The 27830-nt window shown below is 45.8% G+C and overlaps 1 long non-coding RNA gene across 1 annotated transcript; it reads left to right on the top strand.

The window, feature by feature from the left end:
• Positions 1-42: 42 nt before the first annotated feature.
• On the top strand, positions 43-27830 carry LOC128934866 (uncharacterized). Its single transcript, XR_008482892.1, has 3 exons — positions 43-111; positions 1319-1386; positions 27746-27830. It is a non-coding gene; the product is annotated as an uncharacterized LOC128934866 (long non-coding RNA).

Below are 27830 nucleotides of genomic sequence, written 5' to 3'. Positions count from 1 at the left end.
TGGCGTCTTCCCCTCAGGCAGCGGCCGAGAGAAGGTTCGTGAGGAATAGCGCCTTCTCCTCAGGCAGAGATCGGAGGAGGTGTACGAAAGGGAATGGCACCTTTGCCTCAGGTAATGACCTGAAAAAAAGTATGACGAGGGAATGGTGCTTTCCCCTCAGGATGAGACTGAGGGAGGTGCGGTGGGAAAATGGCGCCGTCCCCTCAGGTGTTGATCAAGAGTTGGGTAGAGTGGGCCACGGCACCCTCCCCTCAGGGGATGACCAGGAGAGGAGTATAGACAGGAATGGCACCTTGCCCTCAGGTAGAGATTGAGAAAAGGGGTACCATGAAAAATGGGATCACCCTCACAGGTAGAGACTGGGAGAGGGATATGGGAGAATGGTGCTTTCTCTTCAGGTGGAAACTGCGAGAGGCCTACAGGGTACAGCAGCATCTTATTCTCAGGTAGTGACCTGGAGGGAGTAAAGGGAGCAATTGCATGTTCCTCTCAGAGACTGGAAGGGTTTATGGGTCAGGAGGGGAAATGTCACCTTTACCTCAGGTACAGACCAAGTCAGGCCCCAAGACCATGGGGCAAAGAGGACATGGAGGGGGACCTCAGCTCTTGATACCCAGAGTGCAAGCACATCAGGAGCCCATGGCAGGGGACAGAGGGGGGACACTGACAGTGTGCTGGGGTGTTAATTGCACAGTGGCCCTGTCAGGTGGCTTGTGCCCCATCCTCTGCACAGCACTGGGAGGGTCCCAGGGCCCTGCCCTCAACTGCTGGGGCCTGGCAGATGCAAACTCCCATCTTGGGCATTGCATTCGTGTGAAACAGCAGATTAACTAGAAGGGTTATCTAAGGAGACTGTTTTTTGTGTCAAGTTTGGTTTTATGTAGCTCTAATTTTAACAGACTTACTTAAGTCAAAAACATGTTGATGTCATTACTCCTCCCTGACAAAGCAATTCCCTTTGTCATCCAAATTTGTAGTCTTGAGGAAGAATCCAGGTTTGTCTGAGTCATCTCCGCAGGCTGGCATTGCAGGATTAAGGGAGAGGAATTCTCTTTTTAATTTAACCTCTTCATCAGGTTGCATTCCCTATGTTGCTTGAAATTGAGGCTCAGTGTTCCTCCCTGGAATGCTGGTGTGGTGTTAGGGCTGTGAAGCCTCTTTCCAGTCCCAAAATGTCTTAGAAATTCCCATCATCAAGGTGGAAGCCTCCTCAGCCCAAATGCTGTTAGATATCAGATATTGGTATCTTGAGTAAAATTTTGTAAGTATATAGCAATATTTGAGGTCTTCTAACACCTTTCTTGGTTTCTTCATTCAGGAGGGATATTGCACATATCCACGAAGGAACTGATGCAGGCATGCACAGATGCTCAGAAAAATGCTAAGGTCAGTTGTGAATACTTTTTACTGGGCTCTCATCTTGTAGCTGGATTTCCAGAGATAGCTGGAGCTGAAATTGGCAGCCTTCTTTAATAGGAACACCAGCTGTGTTATATCCTGTCTAAGGTGAAACTGGTCAAAAGCAAAAAAAAAAAGGGAACTTGATTCCCAAGGTGCAGAATTCCCATTCTTAATCATCCACTGGAATGACTTGAAATGTTTAATAATTCTGAATACACTTAATAATGATCAGATTTCAAAATTTTGGGTATAACCAGATAGCCTGTGCACTGTTGCATTAAATTGTAAGATATTTCACAATAATATATATAATTGAATTGAGTTGTAGCTTTGTTTACTTGCTTTTTACTAGTTTATCCAGAAAAGCACCTTTCCGTAGCAGCTGCATCAAAAAGTCTGTAATATTAAGCCATCATTTCTAGGACAGCACAAATACTTGCTTGGGTCTGACATATTTAATGACAGCATGTAGACAAAATTACTTTAAAGGTGCCTTTAGTTTACACTACTCAATTTAGTAGATACCTGTGCATGTTTTTATCTTTAGAACATTGTCCAGTCTGTGAGGTCTGTGCTATTTTTCAACTTGCTTGCTCCGGAGTGTCTCCCACATGCCAGCAGCATGGATGGGTGCCCTAAGAAGAGAGCTAGCACCACACAAAGCCTTTTCTCAGGAGTTATGGAAATTACCCAGACTTGAAATGCAGCTGGAGTGATTCCTTTCCAAATTTCTATATCCTTGAGAGGATGTATTTTACTTTATCTGATGTGGTGCCTTATTCTGCTGTAAATATCTGATATGTCTGACAGGCTGTTAGCAACATCATTCACTGATCCAGCTCAGGACATGTTTATTATCTCCCATGATATTAAATTGTTCTGTGTGATCCTTTTTTTCAATATCAGTCCTTGGCTGTCTAATTGGCTGATTTCATTCGCTAGTAAATCATTAGATGTAATATTTTTTGGTGCTTGTTGAAGAAGTTTAGAAAATGGTAGAGATGTGGAATTTAGGTGGAATTTTATGTTGTTATTTTGAACTTTTGAACTGATATTAATAATTCCTGTGCCCTCATTTAAGATACCAATTTCTGTGTTAGAGGAAAGAGGGGGACTATTGCTTTTGATATCTGTGGGACAAGGAATGACACACCACATAGCAAAAGGTGTATCTCTTGTTTGGGAATTTCTGCATCCTGTATCTTTTACCTCCAAGTTTGCCCAGGGCTGTGGTTTTGGGACAGAGCATGGGTCAAGAGCAGGATATGCAGGACACTGCCAGCTAGGGCCCTGCTGTTGGAAGTGGGGTGTCCTGGCATGTGATTAAGGAGTGGGAATAGGCAGTAGTCCCTGAGGAGAAGCTGGAAAAGAAAGACAGTGTGGTGAAATGGGAATGGAGAGCTGGAGGGGAAAGGTTTGCCTTGGAACCACCTCAGTTCTGGGGATGCTGGGCTTCCTGTGCCACCACTTTTTATATTACTCTAAGAGAGTCAAAATGCAGTGAAAGACCTTCTGTGACCTTGTTATGGTTTAAAAAATGAACCCAAAATAGATCTAAAATGTCACTGGCACTTTAATAGTTAATGGAGATTGTGAGAGCATTGATCCAAAACCGATGCCTACCTTTGGGACTCCAAATGGATGGGGCTCCCATTACGGAGGCTCAGCTGCGTTCCCAATGACACATACTGATGAGATAACAAGTTTGCTGTATCGATGCTGCCTGAGAGTGCTGCCTGCTCAAACTCATTGAACACGGGGCTAAACCCTGTTTTACAGAGCTGTTCCTAAGCCAGAGGTGAAGTGCTGAAAGCTTTTGGGGCTGTTTTAGGGGAAGTGAGCCTTGGTGTGCTGGTGATCCTGAACATCAACTGCTGTAGACTCAGGCCTGCAAAATGTGGGAGGATAAGCTTGGATAACATCATTGTTCCTTTGGAGGGGAAGCACAGTTCCCCTCAGGGTTAGCTACAGCAGATGAGATTTTCTAGCCTGTGCCTTGCAGAAACCCTGAACCCAAAAAAAGGTTTCTGCTCATCCCTCTCCCAACAGCTCCAAGAGGCACTGTGTTGGCAAGGCTCTGGAGTCGGGAGAAATGTGGAACAGCTGCTGGTTTAGCTTTGGTGTTGCTGCTTTTTAATTAACTGCTGTGAGTATGTGCCATGGGCTGGAGACTGAAATTGAAAAGCATCTTTCCAGTCCTCTGGAAAAAAAACTGATGAGCAATGCTTGACCAATGTGTTGTGCCCCTCAGTGTTTCTTAGTGAGTGCATCCCACATTCCAAGCTTTCTACCACACCTTTGCACCCCTGCTTGGCATGCTTCTATACCTACAGGCAGGCAAGACTGGCTGGGGCACTGGCAAGGAGCTCTCCTTTGGTTTTTTTTGAGAAGGGCCCTTGAGATGTGTTTCTTTTTTCTCACTTTATTTTCCTAGATAGAAAAGCTATCCTTGGTGATTTGCTGTGATTCAGTGCAGAGATGGTTTCATAAAAGATACTGAAAGGGTCGTTGCCAGTGCAGGAGTTTGAAAAACATGGCTGTGTGGCTTCCTATGAAATTGAAGATCTGATTATTAAACATAGATGGTAATAAAAATAGTTTCTGGTGTTGGCGGATGCATTTCAGCAAAGAAATGTGGCTTAAATGTCTTCATTTAATTCCAGTGTGTTTAAAATTGATCTCATGGACCGGAAAAGAGTTTTTTTTTCCCCTTAACTAGGGTCTGTGAAGGAAATTAATACAGGGAAGGGAAAATAGAAATACAATACCACACTCAGTGAAACAAATGCTTATGACTGAGGGCCTCGTTCCTTGCTAGCACCACTGGAACAGCCAGCTGTATAAGGAATGTTTTATTATGGAATTAACCTTGACCTAAGGTTCAAAGAGAAAGGTTAGTTTGAAATAAATCAGTAGTATGGTCAGGTCACTTCAAAGAGTCTAAAGCTGAGCTTGAAGATTGCATGCTGTTTATGTGTATCCACTTGGAATAGAACATATGGTAAAGATAATAGCAGTAAACTATTTATCTCTTCCACCCGCCCCCACTTTGAATTTAACGCCTTTTTGTCCTTTGCATAGATCTGCTGCAGGGGATGTTTTTATCCTGGGATGTTTATTGAAAACAGAAATGTGGAATGAAACAACCTTTTAAAGTCAGCTGGGTAAAGCAGTTTTGCCTTTAACATTTTTCCAATTGCTCAGATTAAAGTAAACCATTTTGGAAGTAGTCATGAATATGGTGAATCATATTTCTTTGTCACTTGTCTCAGTGAATTCAGTCTTAGGAAAATCAAAACAAAATGTGCTCAGTTCTGAATTATTGTTGTTCTGATCTAAAAGCAGGATCACATTTCATTTTTACATGTGAGTTACATGGATTTAAGAGCTTCCCAAATACCAGATAATTCATGAGACATCCCAGTAAACTGGGCATGAGTATCCCAGTTAGCACAGGGAATGGGAACTGAGGGTGGTTAAGGAATTTATCCAAAGCCACTTGTAAACTGTAGCAGAACAAAGATTTGTCCTCGAGGCTGCTTTAGATTCCCGCCCTTTTTGATGGAGAGGGCCAGAATGCCACCTAGGAATTCCTGAATGACATTCTGCTGCTTTATCCAGAAGACCAACCTGTATCTTTTGGTCCATTCTTTTGCTGTCTGTGCCATATGAGAGGTACCAGGACATGAAAGGCCGTGTGTCACCAGGTTCAGCCTTGTGTAGGTCATTGTATAGGGCAAGTAAAAGAACTTTTCACTTCTTCCAAACACACTGGATACAACCTGGTCTATTGGAAAGTGTTCTTGTCCATGGCAGTGGGGTGGAACAGGATGATATTTAAGGTCCTTTCCAACCCAATCCATTCTTGGATGGGATGAGAAACAAGGTGGATGCAGTGAGGGGCTGGCAGTTGCTAAGATGCAGAAGTTCTCCTTGCTGATTGCAGCACTGAATTGCTGTAGTGTGAGGCCAACACTGTAGTTTTGCAGTGCTTACAGGGAAGCAGTGGGGAGAGCAGTGCTGCTGGATGCTGGGAAGCAGAGGGGATCCTCTGCTGAAATTAAAACCAGCTGCTGAGCCCAGACATGGTCACTCGGTAATAGCTTTCCTCCACAGATTGGTTTTTCCATAATGTGTGACATGCAGTGTGCAGATAGTAGCATGTTTTAAGATTTATGATTGCCTGACTTTTCCCATTAATAGGGAAATCTGATAATTGTCCATTTTAAAGCAATTGCTGAACAATAGGGAGGAGTATGCTTGTTGAAAGTAAACATAAAAGCGGGCTGGATCTATGTTGGGGTGCTGAGCCTTTGATAGATTTTCTCCTTACAGCAGTCTTTGATCTGCCACACCAGAAAATAAACTCAGTGGGAGACTGGATATGGGATATAGAGCAGTTCACCTCTAGGTCATGCACTCCAATCCAAGCCAGGTCAGGAGTGGGGCTCTGGGTCAGTTCTGGCAGGAGCTGGGGTGGCAGCACCCCCAGTGTCTGTGCTGCACCTTTGTCATGGCACAGGGGGTGTGTGGGTCTGCAGGGACACCCCTGCAGCAAAGGGGGGACCTGTTGCCTCTTCCCCACATCCCAAAGGAGATGCTAAGGAGATAAATGATATGGGAATACCCAGGGGAGTGCAAGGGTTCCATCAGGATTTGGCTCTCAGGAATGTTCTTGCTGGAGAAAGCTGAGTGCTCTGGCATGGCTTGTGTGCAGGTTGTGCCCAGCCTTCAACACCAATCTCTGTGTTCTCTATCTACTTAAAAAACCCCAAAAAACCCCCAACAGCTGTGCCTGGTAATTATCAGTTAATCTAAACAAAAGGGAAGTCAGCAAAGGGGTCATATCAGCCTTGTAGTGAGAGACTTGTCCATGTGCAGCAGTTGTCCTGAAGGCAGCAACATCTCCTTGCAAATAAAGGGCTGTTTCCTCAGAAATGTTTGAGCCCTATGTCTCCCCACCTTTGGAGGGCTGGTTTCAAAGGAAGAGTTGTGCAGCTTTGTTTTGGAACGAACAGGATGCAAATTACTCCACGTAGATAGCACAGCACATCTAACAGGTCACAAATAAACAAAGTGGATTAGTGTAAGGTTTTGTGGCTATGGAATGTGAATTTCTGGCTGTGAACTTTGATCTAAGCTGAGAAGGAATATGGATGAGTTTAAACATCAAAACTGAAATACCAGGATTTCTCACTGTCAGGGAAGTCACTTGAATTTCTTTCTGATGGTTCCAAAAAGAGCAGAAACAGGGATTTCATTGCACTTCAGCTGTGTCAGATGTGGGGAACTGGTTGTTTTATCTCGTGCGAGAGACAGCTGCCAAGATTTATCTTTGCAGGAAGGGAAACAGAAGTGAGAAAGGTCTGGAATCTCATGTAGCGCTGGCCAGAATCATGTTTTCTGAAATAACTGGTTATCTGAAGTTTGGCCAAAGCTCACTCTGCTCAAGAGTCTCAACATGAGACTAGGTCTATAGGGATAAGTAGCAAGACCCAGGCTGTCTGCAAGAGAACTGGACCCTGAAGCTCTGGTCCAAATTCAGCACTGGTGAATTTGTGCTGCCATGAGGAGCTGCCAGCATGATCTGACTTCTGCAGAGTTCCAAAATACCCAGCCTGGGACACAGCGAGGCTTGTCCTTAAGCTCCTGTGACTCTCACCTCTGTGGCTTTGGAGATGATAAAGCAGCAATTAAAGGCAAATTTTGCCTGGAGAGGTCCAGCTTTCCCCTGTGCTGAGCATCCCATCTGCTGCGTTGCTCTTTTTTGAGCCTAAGGATGCCTCTTCTCGGTGGAAACAGCCAAGGAGGGGCTTGGTATGAGAGGTGTGTGCTGTGTCTGCCGTAGCTCTTGTCCCGGGCAGGGCCCTGTGCTGGATTGCAGCTGCCGGCTGATGGCAGCAGCGGATCTGCACAGAGGCAGCTCTGCCTCCTCACCTGCCTCTGCCCTCCACTGCTCTGACCGCATTACCCCAGACATTGCCATTTCGGGTTATTCCCACTGCCCTGCTGCAAACCAGCCATTGCTTCTGATGAAGCAAGTCATACACAGGAGAGTGGTATGGAAATAATTCTGCTGCTTCGAAGAGGAAAAACCACCAGAAACTTTCTTTGTCTGCACACCCACCTGCTGATGTGTCCCTTCATGCACAAAACTGGTGAATCATCTCCAAAAATATATGTCCAGCACTGAGCTGTTCCTTTTCTAAAGACAGAACTGATATTTCCTTGGGAGCTAGGAGACAACGGGACAATTCCCCCTCTCTTGGAGGGACTGTGGGGTTTGCCTCACTGCTACCCTGCTTTTCCCTGGGATGTGTCAGTGCATGGCATTAGACTGAAAGGGAAAGATTCCCTGCTTGCCTTCTTTAACACAAACAATGATTTTAGGGGAAGAAAGGGGACAATACACTATTGTTACATTGTTCCCTACCTCAGCCTCACACTGAAATATTTAAGGTCCCCCATGAATAATGCAGCCTCAGCCCCAAGCCTGTTTTGCACTTCACACTAAGCGGGCCCATAAAACACCGGGATTGCTCCCGGCATACATTATGCTGTATAGAACATCTCCTACTGAGCAAAGCTTTGTCTTCACTGCCACAAAGGCTGTTGGGATTTTTTCCCCTGTCTCCAAGAGAGATAACGAGCACAAGAGCTCTTGTTTTAAAATGTAAGTGGGAACAAGCCACCTGTGGTGTTTTACCTGCTGCTACCTACCTGTGGTCCACACTGCATCTCCTGCTGGTCCCATGTTATTCCCTTTAATCCAGTGGTTTATAGCAGGACTGCTATACAATACTTAATCTATGGAAAAATATATAATATTTAGCTGTTTCCTATTTGGCAGGAAACAAACTGATACATTAGGTGTTTGGATTGCTCCATAACCCAAACTAGGAATTCTTTCTTTCTGACTAAGAATTATTTTACCTAAAATGCAGCAAGGAGCAGGAGCAGCATGTTGTAATGGCTTGAGGTTCATAACACACTCACATCCAGCATGTCCCTTCCCAGGCCATTGTAAAGTTCAAGAGAGATTTTTGAAGCATTTTAATGATGCTGTTATTGAGAACAGGATGCCTTTGGTGTCTGGTTTAGTCACTTCCAGCCATGCTGTGCAAAGGAAAACTGAGGCACGAGGAAAAAAAATGTGTGGCCCCAACCCCTTCCAATGAAGATACCTTTGCACTCACCCTAAACTACAAAGGTGAGGCTCTTAATGAATTTTGGATTAAAAGGAGCATTATGTCTCCTTGGACATCTGGTTTGTCATCAATAATGACATTAGGATCTGTCACACAGGAATTGCCATCTGTGATCCGGTCAGAGGCCTTTCAAAGGGAAGGAAATGGGAGGATGGAAATCAGGGAATACTTTGCTGCAGGGAAGAGTGACTTAGAAGCCCCAGAGGTGACCATGCCCTTCCCTCAGCTCAGCAAATCACACCATTCCTCCACCAGCTCTAGGGCAAAGGTATAAAAATCTTGGGTTTTAGAAAAATCTTGGGAAGTGTTTGCTGAAGGGAGGAGATTAATCAGGAAAAGGTAGGTTTGTATCCAAGGTGGTTTAAAAAAAAAGAGGACCATAGAATGGTTTGGGCTGGAGGGGACTTTAATGATCACCTAATTCCAACTCCCCTGCCATGGGCAGGGAGACTTTCCTCTAGAACAGATTGCTCAGAGCTCCCTCCAGCTTGGCCTTAAACACTTCCAGGGATGGGCATCCACAGCTTCTCTGGGCTGGTGCCTTCCCACCCTCACAGGGTAAATTTTCTTTCTAATATCTTATATAAGCCTACTCTTTCTGAGTGTGAAGGTTCATTCAGAGGTTTTTCCAGCTGCTTTCTTGCATTGTCTGGGTTACACCATCTTCTAACTTGCTCCCAAACCCGTGCTGTTTGGAAAGGTGGACGTCTCTGGAATCTCACCTAATACCAGCAATAATATGACACCTTCTCAGGGACCCAATGATGCTATTTTTCACATATTTTGTTTATCTCTTTAGTAGCCAGGTATGAACTTTCCCCGTTGATACCTAAGATTAATCAGATCATCAGCCTATCAGCTGTTCATATAGAGGTAAATCCTGATCCTGTATTTTGGCCATCAATCCCCATTAGTTTCTCTATATGGGTGAATGAATAGTGCATTGCCTTACTAATAAGCACCCATTAGTTGTCCCACTGAGCTTTAGCTTTATTAGGAACAGTTCATGTCAGTCTAGGCCAGAAGAAAGGCTTTTAGCTGGATTGTTTTGATTGCATTACTTAAACGGTGGCTTTTGAGCACCTGGAAGGTTAGAGGGGTGCTGCATCCAACAGGGATGCTTTTGTTGGAGAAATGCAGATGATACAGCTGTGAGCAAGATGAGGATTTGCTGCAAGGGCACACAAAATGCTTTTAAATCTGCAGAAATGACTCTTTGGTTTGCCCTGTTTGGGTCAGTCTAGAAAGAATCTCCAGGATCTCAAAGTAAATGTTTCCAACACCTGTCTGGCTTAGGCCTTTGGAATGCCAGTCGATCTCAGGACCTGCCATTGGTGTTTCTCTTCCTTTTTCATTCTCCCTCTTCATTCCTTACACCACCAACCCAGAAATTTCCCTTTTTGCAGCATTTCAGGCTGCAGTAAGCTGGTTACAAGCAATTTGGCTTGCTGCTCTGCAGAAAAAAAGTGTGGAAGGCAGGAGGAATTGCTGCAAATCGCTACTCAGCTGCTCTTCATCACACTGGCTCTGGCTTCCATCTACCCGACAGCCCTGCTAAAAGGATAATAATGCTTTAAAAATTAGAGTCAGCCGAACAACTACTTCATAAATTCATGGCCTTGCCCTGATCCTTTCCAGAAGTTTTTCTTTCAGATTGAGTCCATGTCAGACCTTGGATTTCTTCCCTTTGGAAATGCTGCTGCTTTTCTACTTTGGGAGTGCTCTCTGGGTCACCCAGCTATGCAAAGGGGGTTACTAATTATCTCTCATTACCTCAACAGAAACAAGCCTCATTTCAGGATAATCTTGTGCTCTCTCCTTCAGAGAACACAGGATAATCTCTCAGTGATGTCGTCTCATTGTGGGATTTTGTCCTTGATAGATAAACCAGCCCTGAAATCCTGTTAAGAGATATTCTGCCTCCCCTTAAAACAGACAAACTCACAGATGAGACAAACTTCTGTGGAACGTGGAAGAGACCTTTGGCTTTGCCTGCCTGATGGGAAACTGGTTTGCAGCAGCTTTTTCCATCTGTACCACTTCTGAAAGCAGGTCTGAAACAGCTCTGGCTTTTATATGGGACTGATGGTCCTTCTCAGCTGCTCAAATCACCTCACACCATCAGCAGAAAACCACAGCAAATGGACTGGGGGCTTGCTCGAGATGTGATGGGAAGGGAGCACTGGTTGAATGGCTGGTACAGCATCTTTTCAATCCATGTCATGTCCTACCAAGTGGCAAGGGATGAACTGTCCCGTTGGCTTTTCCACCTACTCCAAAGGTGTGGAGTGCTAGAGAATGTGGATAGGAGAGCTCCCACCATTGCCAGATGGAGGTGAGGCTCAGTGTTACTGTTCTGCTTCATAATTTGAAACTCAGCAGGAAGAGTGCCTGACTGGCAGCTTCCAGGGTTTTCAGCCTGGTCCCCTAAGGAAGGCAACCTCTTTGTGTGTTCTCCCAAAATAACTCTGATCTCAGTGTCTCATGTTATCTGCGTGAAGACAGGAACGAGATTGCCATCCATTAAGATATTAAAAGGCTCTGCAAATATTGAATCCCCTCAAATTTAGGGTCTTTATGTCATTAAGGAAGTTTGGACAATAAAAGAAAACCATATCCACCAGTTGTGAGGGAAGTTTGCAATTGTCTTTTAAAAGGAAATTATATTTCATTAAAAAGTTGGGTGAGGTGTAAAAATGAAATCTCTTATTTTATAAGTCCGACATCTCCAGCAAAGTCAAGTTGCTTCTCAAGGGATGCTGATGGGAAGAGAGAACCTACCCAAGTCTGGACTTTATAAAAATGGAAAGAAAGTAGTTGATGTTGTGTTAGATTTGTTTGGTTTTCTAAAATTTATTCAGAGCTGTTCAGCTGTGGAGGACTCAAGTCCTACTCTATATCTGTAGGTTTTGTTGTGCATAGGATCAATGTCTCCCTGTAGCTGTCTTTGTGACTGAAAGTAATGACAGTGATCTATTCTCTTGGGTTCTTTTCTTCTTAGCACTTTGCTTTTGGCCTTCTCTGAGCTTTGAGAGTCAGGGAGCTGCTTCACCCATGAGCCAGGAAGCACACTCCTGCTTTTGGGATGTACAAGAGGGGATCACCACACTTCTCCATTTCTGAGGGGAAAATGTATGAATTTGTTTTTTTTGGAAAGCATTAATATATGAGATATATGAATACGTCTCATATGATAAGAACCATTCCCTTTCAGTGGTGTGTTTCCATGTTCCCTCAGTTCTACACTGCCCAACCCTTTCTAGTGCTCTTTCTCTTGTTCCCTTTCTCTTGGTGCAAACAATAAATTTAACTGTGGAGATTAATTCTGGTGGAGCTGCAGCAGGGTCTGGGTCTGGCACATCTCCACATAAAGAGAGGCTTTCTCCTCCTCCCTGCAGAAGCTGCTGGGGCTGTAATCTGTCTCCTGTGCTGCATCCTCGCCCGAGGACTGGCAAGCCTGAGCCCAATCTTCAAAAATAAATCCATCACAGCAGCAGGGAGCGGATGAAGCCTCTGCAGATATAAAGGTCAAACGATAAAGGCCATGTTAAAATATGCTCATAGGAAATGGCAGCTTATAAGTACTCTGTGATCTAATTACTTATGTCAGGCAGATAAGCCTGGACAGCAATTATTTTTAACCTAAATCACGCAAACAACTACTGTAGGAGCTTTGCCAGTTCTCAGCATTTCTTTCAATTATTTTTGGGGCAAAACATGGAGCTCTGCAGGACAAACAACTGTCTTAAGGGATTGCTTTTCAGGTTTGTGAAGGTGAGAAGCTGTTTTAGTTATCTATGGTTATCTATCTTCTCCTGAGAAAAATAAACCCTACATGTTGTATGTAGTCCGTGGGCAGCCCTGGTTTGCAGTGCACATGGAGTGGGACTGGAGTTTATTTTCCTGCTGGCATGGCTGGATATGGGCAGAGGGGAAAGCTGTAGCTGAAGACAGTAGTTCTTCACACAGGAGGGTGTCAACTCCTGGGATCTGCTGGGTTGGTGAGGTGAACAGTGATTTGGAGAGGGAGATTTGGTCTTTACCCTGACACAGGTAATGGCCTTAGGGATTGAGCAAAGGACTGCACCTGAGAAAGGAGCCACACAGGAGTACATCAACTCTTGGTCTCTGTGAAGAATGGAGGTCCCAGCTTGTGACTCCATCTTAATTCTACACAGAGATGCTGTGAATGGACCATAAGCCCAGAGCAAGAGCACAGGATAGGAACCACATTGCCCTTTTGCAGGCAGCTGTCACAGCCTTCTGCTCTGGCCTGGCACACAAAATCCAGGTCTGCTTGGTCCAGCATCATCTTCCAGCATCTGCATGACTTAAAATTTTCCTTCGTGGTTCTGGAGAAGCTTTTTAGCCAAAAACATTTCTCTGTGCCTTAGAGAGAGATTTTGGGACCATGTATCATCTTACATGATGCTTCAGTCTTGGCTCTTTGACCTGTGCCTGAGGGAGCTGCCCCTGTTCTCTCAAGGTCATTTGAATATCAGCAGAGATGTTCATCATCCTGGGGCCTCAAGGAAGGTATTGATCACCTATGATGAATTGGCACATGTGCTGTGCAGGAGGAATGATTAGTTAATGGATGAAAGATGTGAGAGCTCATGCTTTCATCCAAGTCACTGCTTCTTTCTCCTTCTTGACACAAGGGCCCTCCTGCCCCAGTGGTGTGGGAGATGCAGAGCAGAGAGAGCCAGAGAGACAGAGAGCCAGTGGATGTTTGTGGCACCTTCTCCTGGGACACAGTCTGGTTGTTCCCACCTACTTTTACTTTCCAGCTTGGCCTGACTAACCATCCCCAAGCACTGGGTTTGCAGCAATGCTCCAGCCATAAATGGTCCATAGGGAGCACAAGACACATGGGTGAATGCCTGAGGCACCAGTGCATAGTGGGATCCTTATGGAGTTCTGTAGCTTTGGAGTGAGGAAGAGGAGATGCTGTGTGCCTCTCAGTCATGCTGCTCTCCCAGCCTGCAGGAATTACTGCAAATGGTGATTTATTAAATCTTTGTAAACCAGCACGGTATCGCATGTCCCCACTGAGAACTCTTCTGCACAAGGTGTTATTACAAAGGGCTGTTTCTGATTGATTTTTTTCACCCCTGATTTTTTTTCCTATATGAATGTTTTGGAAGGAAAGCATATTATTCCAAACGTGATTAAGTCATTTGGAAGAGGATTATGGTGTTTTGGAATAACACCCTCTTATTCCAGAATGAGATCAGTCACACGGGGAGTTAATCGGAAACAGCTATTTTGCTCCCCTGGGCAGCCTCCACCAGCATGACAAACAGAGCTGCTCCTACCCCTGCTGCCCACTGGTGCCTTGGTCCGAGTGGGTCTAAAGCCAGATGGTGTGATATGGCTCAATAATTTAGAGATATAATTTAATTGCTGCTGGCCTTGACCCTGGGGTTTCTGTGGTAGTGAAACCTCAGAGTTCTCCATAGAAGTCACAACAAATATAAGCATTTTGTGACTGAAAATCAAGATGATGCATAAAGGAAGTGTCATCTTCAAGAGATGTTTGCTTCCCCAAGAGCCTCTGCGTTTATTTCAGTAGGTGCTTGACTGAGCTGCACCAGAGGCAGCTGCATTCACCCCTCTGCGTTGCTCTTCTGTCAGCTCTGGTGAGCATCCTTTGGCCACTGTCTTGAAGACGTTGGTGTGACCCATGGTCTAGAGCAGCCTGGTCTGGTGGGAGATGTCTCTGCCCATGGCAGGTGGTTGGAACCAGCTGATCTTTAGGTCCCTCCCAACCCAAACCATTCTAGGATTCTCTGATCTATGATCATGCTGCGTCCTCTGCATGCATACATAGCTCGCACTTCATGATGCAACAACCCAGAAACTTGTGGCTTCCATATGCCGCAAATTATATTTTTTTCATCCTCTGATACGTATTTATTATTGAAATTAAAGGGTTTCCTAAATTTTTATTTCTGAGCTGGGCCAAACACAGCTTAGGCAGTAAGCAATGCATATTTATTTCCAGCTCATGAAGGAAAAATATAACATCTTTCCTTGTGTTTCTATAATTTCTTTTCTGTGCGTATGCAAATTGCTGGTTTATTTGTGCAAGATTTATGCAACTAAATGATGGGGAATTATAGAGGCAATTCAGTGCTTGGAAAGAAGAGACACAATTGCTGCAATTTGCTCGTGCCATGCGCTAATTCCTTCGGAAAATGCTTTTGCTCATTTATTTGCACCGAGCACCGATTTCTGCACCCCTAAGCAAGCTTGGGAAATGTTCTCTGGGCTCAATAGACTGCAAAGGGTTTATATTTCTTTCTGCCTGTGCCATCGCCTCCCCATAATACTTTATAGCAATTAGTAACAATAATGAAATATGGCTGTGATTTCTCAGCACTGGAGAAACACAGCCAGCGCTTGTGAATCAAGCACATTTTCTGGTCAAATTGGCCATTTAAACATGCTGCTCAGGAAGCTTTAAATCCACCTCGATGGATCACTCTCAGCTAAGCTCCATGGGGGGCAAAACCACTGCTGGAAACAGATTTTTCTCCTTTCCAAAGCTGAACCTGCTCTCTGAGGGGATGCTCACAGGTTTGGGGGAACCTCTCACCCAGGCATGAACCGATGCATTGTGCTTGCTGACAAGCAGCATCCTCGCTGCTGCAGGGAGACCTTGGCTCGCAAAGAGAGTGACAGTAAGAGCTGAGAAAGCTCCCAGGTTTTCCTTCACATGCCTCCTTGGTGTGGCAAAATAGGGAAATCCTATGGGGCTGGGATCATATAATGGAATCACTTAGGTTGGAAAAGATCATTAAGATCACTGAGGACAACTGAGCCTCCTTTTCTCCAGATTAAGCCCCCCCAGCTCCCTCAGCCGCTCCTGGCGCTCCAGGCCCTTCCCCAGCTCCGTTCCCTGCTCTGGACACACTCCTCACTGTCTGTCTCGAGTGAGGGGCCCAGAACTGACCCCAGGATCGGAGGTGCCTCAGCAGTGCCCAGTACAGGGGCACAGTCACTGCCCTGGTCCTGATAGCCACATTATTGCTGATCTGGGCCAGGTGCCATTGGCCTTCTTGCCCGCTGGACACACTCTGGCTCATGTTTGCTGTCAGCCAGCACCCCCAGCTCCTTTCCCACCAGGCAGCATTTCAGCCATTCTTCCCAAGCTGTCATGTCACATGGGGTTGTTGTAACCCAGTGCAGGACCCAGCACTTCACCTAATGCCTCATTTCCGATGCCCGGATGGAGACAGGAGACAGGACACAGGAACAGAGGTCCAGGGCCCCAGGAACTAACCTGGAGGTCCTGCAAAAGGACTTGTTGTAGTTAAATGTCACAAGACAGCTGGTGCCCAGCAGTTAGGAGAAAGGGAAGTGATTTAGTTTTGGTCATTATCAGAAAAACATGTGTGGAGGACAGGCAATGAGAAGAGCAGCCGTTTTCTATTAGGATAAGAGTAGGTCAGGTGTAGTTAAAACTGGGTAAATGGAGCAGGAAATGTGGCTGTATATTACTCACCCAAGATATATTGCACACATTAGCCTTGTTTGATCGGCTTGTTCGGAGATTCGGTGCTCTGAGTGGTGTTTTAGGGTGGCCAAATCCAGGCTTTGTACTCTATTTAAATAAATATATTGCTCATGTTTAATAAAGTCTCTGAGTTTCCATGTAACTGAAAGTCTGCAAGTGGTCTTTGCTGGAGTCTTAATGAGTCCCTGCCTGCAATAGGCTTTCGAAGGTGGAAGGTGTGATATTAATATTGTTTATGTAGCAAAATAACTTATGAATATTCATTTAATGATGTTGCCGGCTTCCAACGTGTATCTGCTCTTGGGAGCTGTAATGGGTTTTCTCTCCTGGCAGAGAGCTGCCTCATGGAAGTACCAGAGGCTTTGCTGTGAGGGCTCAATGGGCTGCCCTGCGCTGTGGAAATGCATCAGACTGGTGTAGCAAGGATAGTCAAAGAACTGCAAGGCTGCTCTGAAATTTGGCTGTGAAAACTACCCTTGTTCTGCAGAAGAATTAGGAAAAGTTGCTTTTCTCTATTAAAAAGCCCCATGCAATGCAGAAGGCTTTATTAGCACTGGGCAAGGCAAAATGTATTGGGTGGGGTTTTTTAAGTGTGTCTGAAGATTTTGTGTCTTAATGAAGTGTGTCCTCTCAAAAGAAGTTGAGAGGGAGGTGCTAAGATGGACAGTTATTATATGCTTAATTTAACTTTATTAGATGATATTCTAAGAAATAATACCTTTTATCTCAGCTGTATCCTTTGCAGCATCTTTGTCTGCATTTACCTTTGGTGGTCTTTGACCACCCTTTGGTGCATGGACAGGCTCTATCATGTCCCTTTAGCTCCTTCCTAAGCTCTTGGGTAAATATGATGGATAAATACATGCTCTGGCATGGCAGCATCCTGCTTTCCTTTCAGGGATGGAGGACTGAGGTCCAGGTCTCTCTGAGATGCCTTAGTCCACATGGGCAGGCTCTTCCCATGGTAGGGTGATGTAAGAGCAGAATAAGCCTCGCTGGGGGCAAACCCTGCTCTGCAGCTCAGGTCAGCTCTCCGAGCTCTGGAACTAGACACCCCAGCTGGAGGGATAATGAGGCCAAGCAGAGAACGTCAGCCAAGCATTGGACCCACCTGAGACTTCCCAAATCCTGATCTCCAGAGAGCAGCCTTTGCTGCAGCTAAAGATGATGCTGCACATACAAAGCAGAAACCAAACCAAGTGTGGGGGCACTTTCCCAGCTCTCTTTTCCCTGGCTGCCCCAGGGCGATGCTCGGTGCATCATCCACAACCACCATCCCATCTGCGGGCAGTAAATCCTGCGGCAGCAGTCGGGGCCGACTGCGGCTTCGCTCCCCCTGTGCCTCTGACAAAGCTGTATTGTTTTGGTGTGACCTGCTTTTAGGAGCCCCCTGAGGTCCTGCCGTATATCTGTCCTTGCCAGATCCTGGAGGGTGGCTGGGACCCCGGCGGGGTCAGCGAGAGGGTACGTCACGGCTGGACGGCAATTATCCTGTGCGCTGGGAAACGCCAGGGCCGAGCCTGTGCCGTGACCTGGGGTCTCTTAAAAAACCTTTGAAAGGTTCCAGGCTAGTGAGGGTTGGGTTGCTTTGCCTCAGTGCATCCTCCACATCCTCCCCCAGGCATCCTCTGCTAAAAAATTTCACTTGTTCTGCATAACGGTTACTTTATTTGGACATCACTTAGCAAACACATCCCGCTTTGCCCTGCACTGGCACCCCTGGGCTGGAGGGAATGTCCTTTGACCCTTTCTTATGACATCCTGCAGGACTGAAGTGCCCTGCTTCAAATCATTAGTTCCTTAGTTTCCTATTCTCCCGCTCTGGGCACCATCTGCCTGACAGAGCCACTAAATGGGGTTAAGCCCAAAAGAAATGGCAAATTGTGATTGTGCAAACTGCTCAGCTTGTGTTTAACAGGAGACAGAAGCAGAGTCTGGATGGAAATAGGCAAACAAAAACCAGAAGTTTGGTATCAAGGACAGCTCAGAAGGGGACAGCTGGGGAGGTGTCAATGTCCCCCTGCAATGGGTTGGAGGGGAGGCAGCCATTCCGGAGGGAAGCTCCGTGTGCCACTTCCCGATGCTCAGCATCACTTTATTTCTTTAATTTTCCCCAAGCAAGAGCAGCCCAAGTCCCTCTCTAAGCAAGCTCCGTGAGTCAGTGGCAGAGCTGGCCAGCCCCTTCCCATGGCTCCATCAGTCCATCAATCCACTAAAATAAAAAAAAAAACAAACTATGGGCAGAAGGTGTTAGTTTTGGGGGAAGGATACTGTCGCCCCGGGGAGATGCCAGTGTGTCCTGTATGCATTAATGAAACACTTTCTTTCCGGTTAAGACTTGAAGGATGCTCATTGAAAATCAGGCTGCCATGGAAACCAAAGGTGTTTAGTCTTTTGGGAATGCTGTTGGACAGAGGCAGGGAGAGGTGTGGGAGGCAGGAGAACAGTCTCTGAAGAAGAGGCATTTTAGCTAAACCCTTGATTCACCATCAGTCCGTGCCTCTCTGTTGCTTGTGGCTGCTGATTGTGGGAGGGAAGGGTTTGTCCCTGTACTGGATGCTCTTTGTGGCTCCAGGGGCCTCCTTGCTCTCGGGGTGTCCCTGGGTGGATGGGGCATGTGGACCCTCCCGGCTGCAGGGACAGGGATTTGCTGTGGCAGCAGTGCAGGGTGAGGAGGGCACCGGCAGCCGTGGAGCCGTGAGCGCCTTGCTGCTGTGGGCACCACGTCCCTGACAGGAGGCAGCACGTCAGGAACCTTCGGCTGCTCAGGGACACCGGTCCTGGCACCGTGCCCCCTGCTCTCCCTCCCCTGCTCCTGGAGGATGAAACACGGGAAGGTGCAAGCATGGAGAAATAATGGAATTATTGCTCTGTCATGTACCATTCATTTTAATTAACATAGCCCGTCAGTGCTGTGACAGCAGTATTAACGAAGGTTGGGAGATTACTGCAAAACAATGTCATCTTCCTACACCTTGTCACTTCCCAGTGCTGTCCCCTGGCCAAGCCCTCTCTCCTTCCCCTGTTCATTCCACTTTCCATCCTCAGGCACTTGCTGGGAGTCCCTGTCTGCAGGCAGGAGCTGGGGGCTGCTCCCTCTCCCCTTGACTCCACACGACCCCTCACCATCAGAAGTACCTACTAACGCATGTTTTAATTAGAATAATCAATAAGTTGCATTAGGAAAAGGATGGGAGTGGGCCCCTGTTGCACGCACAGAGCAGCTCTTCATGGTGTCTCATACAGCACCCTGCACTAATGCTGCTGGAGGTTGTCATTAAGGGTAATTAATTGCAAAGATACCCAGTGCTTTCTGTTGGGCACCTTTGGATTAGGGGCTGCTCAGTGCAGCAGGGACAAACCCGCAGTGGCTCAGCCTGGGCTTAAAGGCAAAATGCAAAGAAATAGATTAAAAGAGCTAACAGCCACCCTTCTTCCCATCAAATATTCCTGAAATCAGCACGTTCCTGCAGAAAAGCTCAGCGCATTGGAAAATCCTGAGCGCTGAGGGCCGGGGCTGTCAGTGCCGGCTGCCTGAAGATCGATTCACCCGTGATTTGGATTTTTCCCTTCGCAGCAGTTAATGCTCTGCCCATGTTTTGCCACCATATCCTGCTCCGTAATTACAGTGACTGCACGGATCAATTAGCGCCGCTTAAAGCCATTAGCAGCCCAGCCCCTGAGCCCGCAGCGCATGGCCAGCAGCTCTGTGTGTGGGGAAGCCGCGGAGGGACACATTCACACAGTACCTGCAGTGGGCAAGCCCTCACTGCTGTTAAATGGTTTTATTTTGGTTTTCCATGTTGTAACAATCTAATGATGGCCTCAACAGGGACACTGGGACACACTTTGTCCGGCTGAGAATGTTTCATTTCACTGGGATTTCCATGTTGCCTCTTGGGGTGGCCCAAAAGGTGACAATTCTGTTTTGTGATGTGGTTTGTTACCAGAAATTCATCGTTGTTCAGTGCCAAAGCCTCTGAAGGTCTGGGTCTGTCTTGAAGTATCCATTTGCAAGGGAATAGCAAAAACTTTTCCCAGTGTCTCATCCAGGGGGATGAGGGAAGTGGGGCGAGAAGCAGAGGAGGGATGAGAGCAAACACATTTTCGTATCTGAAGGGGAAGACAAATATTCTCTCTGTGCCTCAGTTTCTCTGTTAGAAATGCAAATTCTGCCTCTGCTGCCCACATCACCTGCAGATTCGGAGTTCTGTGGTGTTAGTTAAATGATTTATCAACTGCAGGAAAACCAGGAGCCAGCCAGCTCCAGTGGGGTGGGTCTGTTAAAGGATGAAGATCCAGACTCTCCACAAATTCATCCCAATTTATTAGTGAGCATAAACATCTCAAACACCAGGTTTCCATCCCTAATGCAACTATTTCAATTCATTTTTTGTCTTATACCAAATTTTTCCAAATGAAGGCTTTTCTACTAAGGTCTCCCCTAAAAACACAGATTAAAGAAATCCTAGCAGAAGCCATGGCTGTTATCCAAATCTTGCAACATTAATATTTCCCATGCAGGGATTTTTTCTCTCTTCTCCTTCCCTTGATGAGAGGCTTTACTGGGTTTAATGCTGACATGTCCCAGCTTGTGTGGCTTGGCTGTCCCTGGGCAGAGCTGGCATTCCCAGCATGGAGAATTTCTCTGCATTTAAAAAACATAAATAGCTCCAAGGAGCTTGCATTTTATTCCTATTTCTCATAATTTTATCATATAAGAAAAAAAAAGCTAGTGTGAACCCACATTTTCAACAGGACTGAGACACTCCATGTTCTGGAGATCCCACTGGGGATGTGTTGGTCCATGAGGCAACTTGGTGGTCCCTAGGAGAAGCTGCGGGAAGCTGATTTCCCAGGCCCAAATCATAAATCATGCATATAAAAAGTCACTCAGGGCGCTCTAGCCCAGCATGGGGCAACTGTAAATATTTTTGATCTAAGGGATTATTTTCTCTTTGGGCAGTGTCTCACTCTGTGTGTGACATCTCATTCCTGGATCGATGTTTTATAGGCACGTGGGCCCTTGTATCTGCTTATGGTTAGTCGATAATGCCAAAACATATGGGCTGTCGTGTACTTTTCCATGTATTCTGTTATATAGGCTCCGAAAATAACTTGAGGGTTAAAAAATAAATAAATCTCGAGGATGGTATTGTTTGTGCTAGATAAAATCCTGTGAACAAAGCAATTGGCATCATTTCACTTGCAAATTGAGCAGTGAAGCAAAATACCATTTATGAAACTGTAATTTATTCTTGGAAAATCAAGCACTTACAATGTCGGCTTGTCGCAGGTTAAGTTACAGAAAAGGGAAAAAATAGATTAATGATGAACGTGACAACATTTCAGGGGAAATCATCACAGCTAAAGCCTTTGAAAAGCCTGTTTGCTCCCTGAACAAACGGGATTTTTATTTTTTTCTCCCAAGAATATTAAACCAGGGATTGCTTTGGGTCTCAGTGGTGCTGGCAGCAGCTAAGCAGGCAGTGGCAAGGTCTGAGGAGGTCCTTGGATCCCCTTTACCCCCATCCTGCTGCATCCTGTGCTGGGAAGCCCTCACTGCTTTTGGAAGCCAAAAAGCAGACTGGCTCATTATGTTTTTTCCTGCCTGCAAATAGTCCATCCCTTACAGATCCTCTTTCTTGCAGATGTTCTTATTATATTCACAGAATCACAGACTAGTTTGGGTTGGAAGAGACCTTATAGACCATCCAGTTCCAACCCCCTGCTGTGGGCAGGGACACCTTCCACTAGACCAGGCTGCTCCAAGCTGGCCTGGAACACTTCCAGGGTTGAATATTCTTATGTTTTGGTTCTGTACAACTAACACCAAGCAATGTGAACAAGCAGCTCTCCAGTGGGGACATCACCAGTGCCACCAGTGGGGCACCAAACCCCATCATCAGTTCCTCCATATGATCCCGGATGTTCCTTAGCAAAGATCTCCCAAGGTCTCTCCTTTGCCATGGCTTTTATTCCTTATCCCTCTTAGCCCTTTCTCTTCTGGCCAGGAGACCACTCTCCACTGCCAGACACCCCTTGAGAGCTGGCAGACAGCATGGAGTTGTTGCAATGGGAATGGGAAGAAAATGAATATAATTTGCACAAGAAGAGGACAGAGCTCATCAGAATAAGCCCATAGGTGATGAGGAGGCATAGCCTTGTCTCCTGGTGTGTGGGAGTTTATGGACCACTTGGAGCCACAAATCCCAGCCTGGGGCTGCACTCTGGGTGTGGATCTTATATCGTTATTTAGGGAAATATCATCAAATAGTCCCCCATGATTTCTGTGCCAACCTCTCTGAGGTCTCACTGTTAAGTTGCAATCTCTGCAATGACAAGGTATTTGGGGCAGGAGTGGGTATTTCCATGATTGTGGCTGAGGCATCGCTCGTCCCCCGCGGCGCTCGCTGAAGGTGACGGCAAAACGGAGTTCACAACCTGAGAGCGATTGCCGGCTGTAATAGTGTGTCACGTATTAAGGGAGCATGTTTGAAACCACGTTATATTATTAAAATTCATGGGAGTGATTTATAGGGGTTTTTAAAAACAGCAGCTTGCCAATATAAATTGGCTTAGGAAAGTCAACTGTAATCCACCCAGGTCCAAATAATGACATTTCCTCCAATACATCCAAAAAGCTGAAAAGCAGAAAATAATATCCAGGCTCCAGAGATAAGGCGAGCACCCAAGGGAAAAAGGACTCTGAAATATTCATGCAGCCGTAGATTGGATGGTGGAAATGGCCATTCCCAATGGCTGCGTTTAGGGACTGATGAATTTAGTTACTGTACCTTTATATTTATCGCTCAATAAACAAGACAAGCTCCTTTACGAGGCCGAGCAAGACTAATTTAGCTATTTTAGCGCTAAGGAAACGGCTTTCTGGGCAAGGCGAGGGGTTGGTAATTTTGCATGAAATTAGGAGACTTTTAATTTAGCCAAGGCAGCGAGCACTGGTGGGGTCTGAAGGTGCTGGGAATAACAGGGCTGGAGGTTAAGTGCTGAGGAATAAATCCCTCCTGGAGCAGTGGGGTTGGGGTGCTCACCCTGGATTTTGGGGAACCCCACACTGAGAGAGAGCAGACCCTTTCCAAGCTGCCTGCACTTGCTGATGAAGATGTTCCAGCTCTTGATTTTTAAGATGATATTTGGAGGCTTAGGTCATTGCTGTAAAGGTTTTACAGCAGCCATGCTGGAATCAAGCGTGGCTCTGTAAAAGTGTCAGCAAATGAAGCGATGATGCCCGAGTGGTATTAATGCCAAAATGACCTTTCTGATAGTTAGGGCTTTATGGGATATTATAAATTCTCCTGTGTTGGCAGGGTTATAACTAGGACATTAGCAGTAACATCTCTAGCGAAATCTGAGGCAGGAATGTGGTGTTTGGAGTGAAAACACCCAACTTAATTTTTTTTTAGTGTTTCTGTAGCTGAAGAGTTGATTTGAGACGTTTCCAGCAGAAATTTGAATGCGCGTGGTCAAAAGGAGATTGCTTCTACTAAAGACGAGTTTTGAGCACTCAAGTAGGGTTTTTTTGAAGGCTCTTAATATTTCCAACAACCCAAAATCAAAGTGATTTAAACGTATTGCTTGGGGTTTTTTATTTCCTTAGTTTCTAAGACTTCAGATTAATATTGTCAAACCTTTTTTTTATTGCCATGAAGGCAGGGAAAGTCCTTTTTAATGAAAGCCACAAGCTCTATACAATACCTTGACTCTGCAGCTGCTATCTGCAGTACCAGATTTCCCTGAACTTACACGAAAATCCCCTGAGTGAGCCCACTCTGATCTTTTTTTCACCTCTTGTGTTGCCACTGGGAAATAAAATCAGTTTTTATGCTGGTATTTATTATGAAGTATATATTTAGACAATCCATGCTGCAATTTAGCTCTTCCGAGAGCTTCGGGGATTTGTTTGAAGCAACTTTTCACTCACTGCTTTTTGAGCTGCTGGGCTCACTCTCACTCCTTCATTCCCCACAGCCTCTACTTTGCCTGTCCTTTGGCATCGAGGGCAGCAGGAGCAGCACACAGGACAGTGGCAGGAGGGTGGCTCGTGGCTCACAGCCCTTTTTGGGGCAAGGATGCAGCTTAGAATCCCAAAATGGTCTGGCTTGGAAGGGACCTTAATAATCATTCTCACCTTAATAATTGTTCTCACTTCCTGCCATGGGCAGGGACACCTTCCTCTATCCCAGGGTGCTCCAAGCCCCATCCAACCTGACCTTGGATATTTCAGGGATGGAGCAGCCACAGCTTCTCTGGGCAATTGTGTCAGGGCCTCCCCACCCTCACCTAGCGCTGCAGGCAATGGGAAAAGCAGCTGCAGCAATAGCTGAGCAAGAGCCAAGATTAATTGGAAATTGATTTGCACTTCTGAGCACAGGTGTCACACTGTGACCCTAGAGGTCTCATCTTACCCAGTTCCCAAAGAGCCCCCATGCTCCAGAAGGACTCTGCTGATGGCTTGGCTGGAGTTTATGAGCAAAGTATCAAAATAAAAAAACCCTCAGCTCTTAAATGCTAAATTTTGGAAGATGCTCTTTGAGAGGACCCAGATTCATCACCACTGAAGTGGTGATGCCCCAAGTTGCCCTGAACAATCCCCACACCACAGCCCTGCATATGACAAGAAAAACTCCACACAGGCTCATTTATTCTAGTTTTATTTTCCTTGTACAAGTAGCCACAGGCTAAAATCTAAACAGAGCAAACTACAAAAAACCTGGGTTTTATTATTATTTTTTTAATACAGAGCTAACAATCGTGGGATCAGTGGGATTTCAATATCACGACAGTTCAAAGTAAGAAAGGTAGAAAATAAACAGTAGAAAAGTGCTTTGCAATTTGGGTTTTTAGTATTACTGCTAACAGCTGACTCCCAAAAGGACTGGGACAAAGGTTTAGCATTGGTTTTATTATGATTTTCTTACAAACGTAAAGATATTGCAAGTTGAAATGATGGAAATAGGATCAAAGTACAAATCCCTCTTTGCTTTTTAAGTCAGACCCTGATGCAAAGCCCCGTGAAATCAGGCTTGTCCCCGACTCGCTGGGCTTCGCACCGGCTCCGTCCCTTCTTCCCACACGATGCCGAAGCCCAGGCTCTGCCCTTGGAGTGAGCCTGGAGCCTTTCCCTGATTCCCAGTGTTGCAGGGCTTTCAGTGCCATGGCCCTGTGCCAGCAGCGCTTTCTCCAGGTGGTGCTGGTGCTTCTCTCCTCCCCATCTCCCTGCCCACAGCTCCAGCCCAGGCACTTTCCTTTTCCTTTCCCTTTTTTTAATTTGGTGGGCGAGGGAAATAAATGAGCCGGCATCAAGTTGCTCGATGGGGTCTGTAACCTGCCTGCTCCGGCGCGCACGGGGACGGATGGATTTCCACACACTGTTTGCACAGATGAAGTGAGGAGCTCCCCCCCTTTGTTTTCATAAGCTTTTAATTTCCTTTTTTTTTAACCAATTTTCCCAGACTTAAGTGCTGTCAGAGGGGGCTCAGACACGGCACTGATCCCCCCTGAAATGCCATGGGATGGTTATCCCAGAGGAACACTCCCACAGGCAGCAAAACTCTTCCCTTCACTATCCAGAGGCAACAACACTTTGTAGCTTGTCTCTTCTTATTGCCAATTAAAAACCTACAGTCCCTTGGTATAATTTTGGGTGGAAGCTTTAAAATTCCCAAACTGGTCCAGCACTTAAATGTATCAGCCCCTTTACAAAACGAGGAAGAAGAAAGATAATGATAGACAAATAAATACCTGAATCCAACAGTGTGAAAATACCCTGTCACAGCATGAAACTATTCCCTGTTCAACTAAAGACAATGTGGATACTATCCCTGAGGAAGCAGCCGTCTCTGGTTAACTTGAGATCTTCAAGAATAGGTTGTGCCCATTATGGGTTACCAAAAATAAAATTTAAAAAAAAAATCAGCTTTTGGATATTTATTCCTTCCCATAATTTCATCTCACATAGCCAGAAAATAAGAGGGTTTTTGGGATCAGCTGACAAAAGGCAACAGGTTGAATTTAGTGTAATTATTTAAAAAATATTGTAGGATCAGATTCCTACCCCAAACACAGGCAGTCTCCAGCAGTTTGCACTGGATCCAACACCTGCCTGTCATCCAGTGGTTGTATCTCTGGGTAGAACTGATTCCTCCCAACAGGAAAAAGTTGGGAGGGAAAAAAAAAGGAATAAGAAACCTGGCAAGCTGTTCCTTAAATGTTGTGGTGTGTAAAGGAGTGTGAAGGGAGTGCTGCCCTTGGCTAGCAGGTGGGCTCTGATGGTGAAAGGCCCTGGGAACCACCCTGGGACTGTCTGGCTGCCTCAGCCTGACAGACATAGCAGTCTGCCACACACAGGGACCTGCTGTCCCACATGCACCCAAATACAATGTGTCTACCCGAGTACAACTGTGCGCTGAACACAGAATAAAATTCTGTCAGATTCCTTCAAAACCAGGGCAGCAGTTTGGATGAACGAAGGACGGACTGTCCCCCATGCTGAAACCAAACACAAGCTCTTGTTTTAATTCTTTTTTCCTCCTCATTTCACAGATTAAGGGCCAGACATTTGCTAGGTGATGTTTTTCCAAGTTTTGGGTTGGGACAGTTTTGCCTCCAGCCCCGTTCAAGCACTGCAGTACAGCGAGTGGGACTGTTTTGTGTCGCTTTTCCAGCTTAGTGGCAGCCAGAGGCACAAAGCCAATATGTAATTCTGAGTGGGTTTTTTGCCCAGTTTGGTGGACTTAGATAATTTAGGGAAGACCATGGATCCTCATGGATCACCAGACTTCAGCCTCATCCCTTCAGGGACTGAGCTGCCACAACTGTCTGTGTTTGGTCCCAATGGAATTGATAAGAGCAGAAAAGAAACCCCAAAAAAGAGGAAAAGCTAAACATCTAAAAAAAAGTCTTTAAAGATTTACATCCATCTTCAACCATCTCAAACCAACACAGAATCTGCATTGGTTTAAGCCACCATGTTTCTGCATAATTAAAAACAACAAAAGAAAAAACTCTATTCTTGACATACTATTGTATTCCAACTAGTCAAATGGCACAGAATTTCCCTTTAATAAAAGGAAGTAGTGACAAATACTTGTTACTATTACAATATCACAATAATATGATATTAAATTAATAGCATGTTCACAGCTCCAGGAAGTCTGAGCTGAACACTACTCTAGGTTCTGTGGTCACTTTGGCAACGGTACTTATTCAATGTGAACGGCGGCGTTACACACATGAAAAAAACAATAAAAAGAGAATCTGGGCTGGAGTGGGAGCGGGATGGCAGGAGAGGATCAGGTTGTCTTTGATACGAGGTTATAACTTGAGCTGTTTGGTGTCTTCTCCTCCCTCCTGCCTTGCCCTAACCCCGGCATCCCCTGGCTCCTGTGGTGGGTGGGCTGTGCCCTTGGTCTCACACAGCGCTGTCCCCCCACAGTCCCTCCCCAGGCTGTCTCCAGGTCCAGCATCACAGGTGTGACAGGGATCGTCTGACAGCCCATTTAGCCTCTTTGGTGGGGTGGGGAAAGGCTGTTTGGAGGTGTTAATGCCAAAATGCAACCCTTTGCATCTTTTCTGTTCTGCATGATGTCTACAGGAGGACGAATTTTAATGGAAGAGGGCTAGGAACACCGAGCCTGAACAGCTCCTTGCTCTTGAAGTTGGTGCCATTACATCTTCTT

Source organism: Melozone crissalis, unplaced genomic scaffold, assembly GCF_028551555.1.
Source record: "Melozone crissalis strain CALT ecotype California unplaced genomic scaffold, PUWL_Pcris_2 ptg000014l_1, whole genome shotgun sequence".
Taxonomy (NCBI): domain Eukaryota; kingdom Metazoa; phylum Chordata; class Aves; order Passeriformes; family Passerellidae; genus Melozone; species Melozone crissalis.
Note: the sequence above shows the minus strand (reverse complement) of the source record. Positions and strands in the feature narration are given on the sequence as shown.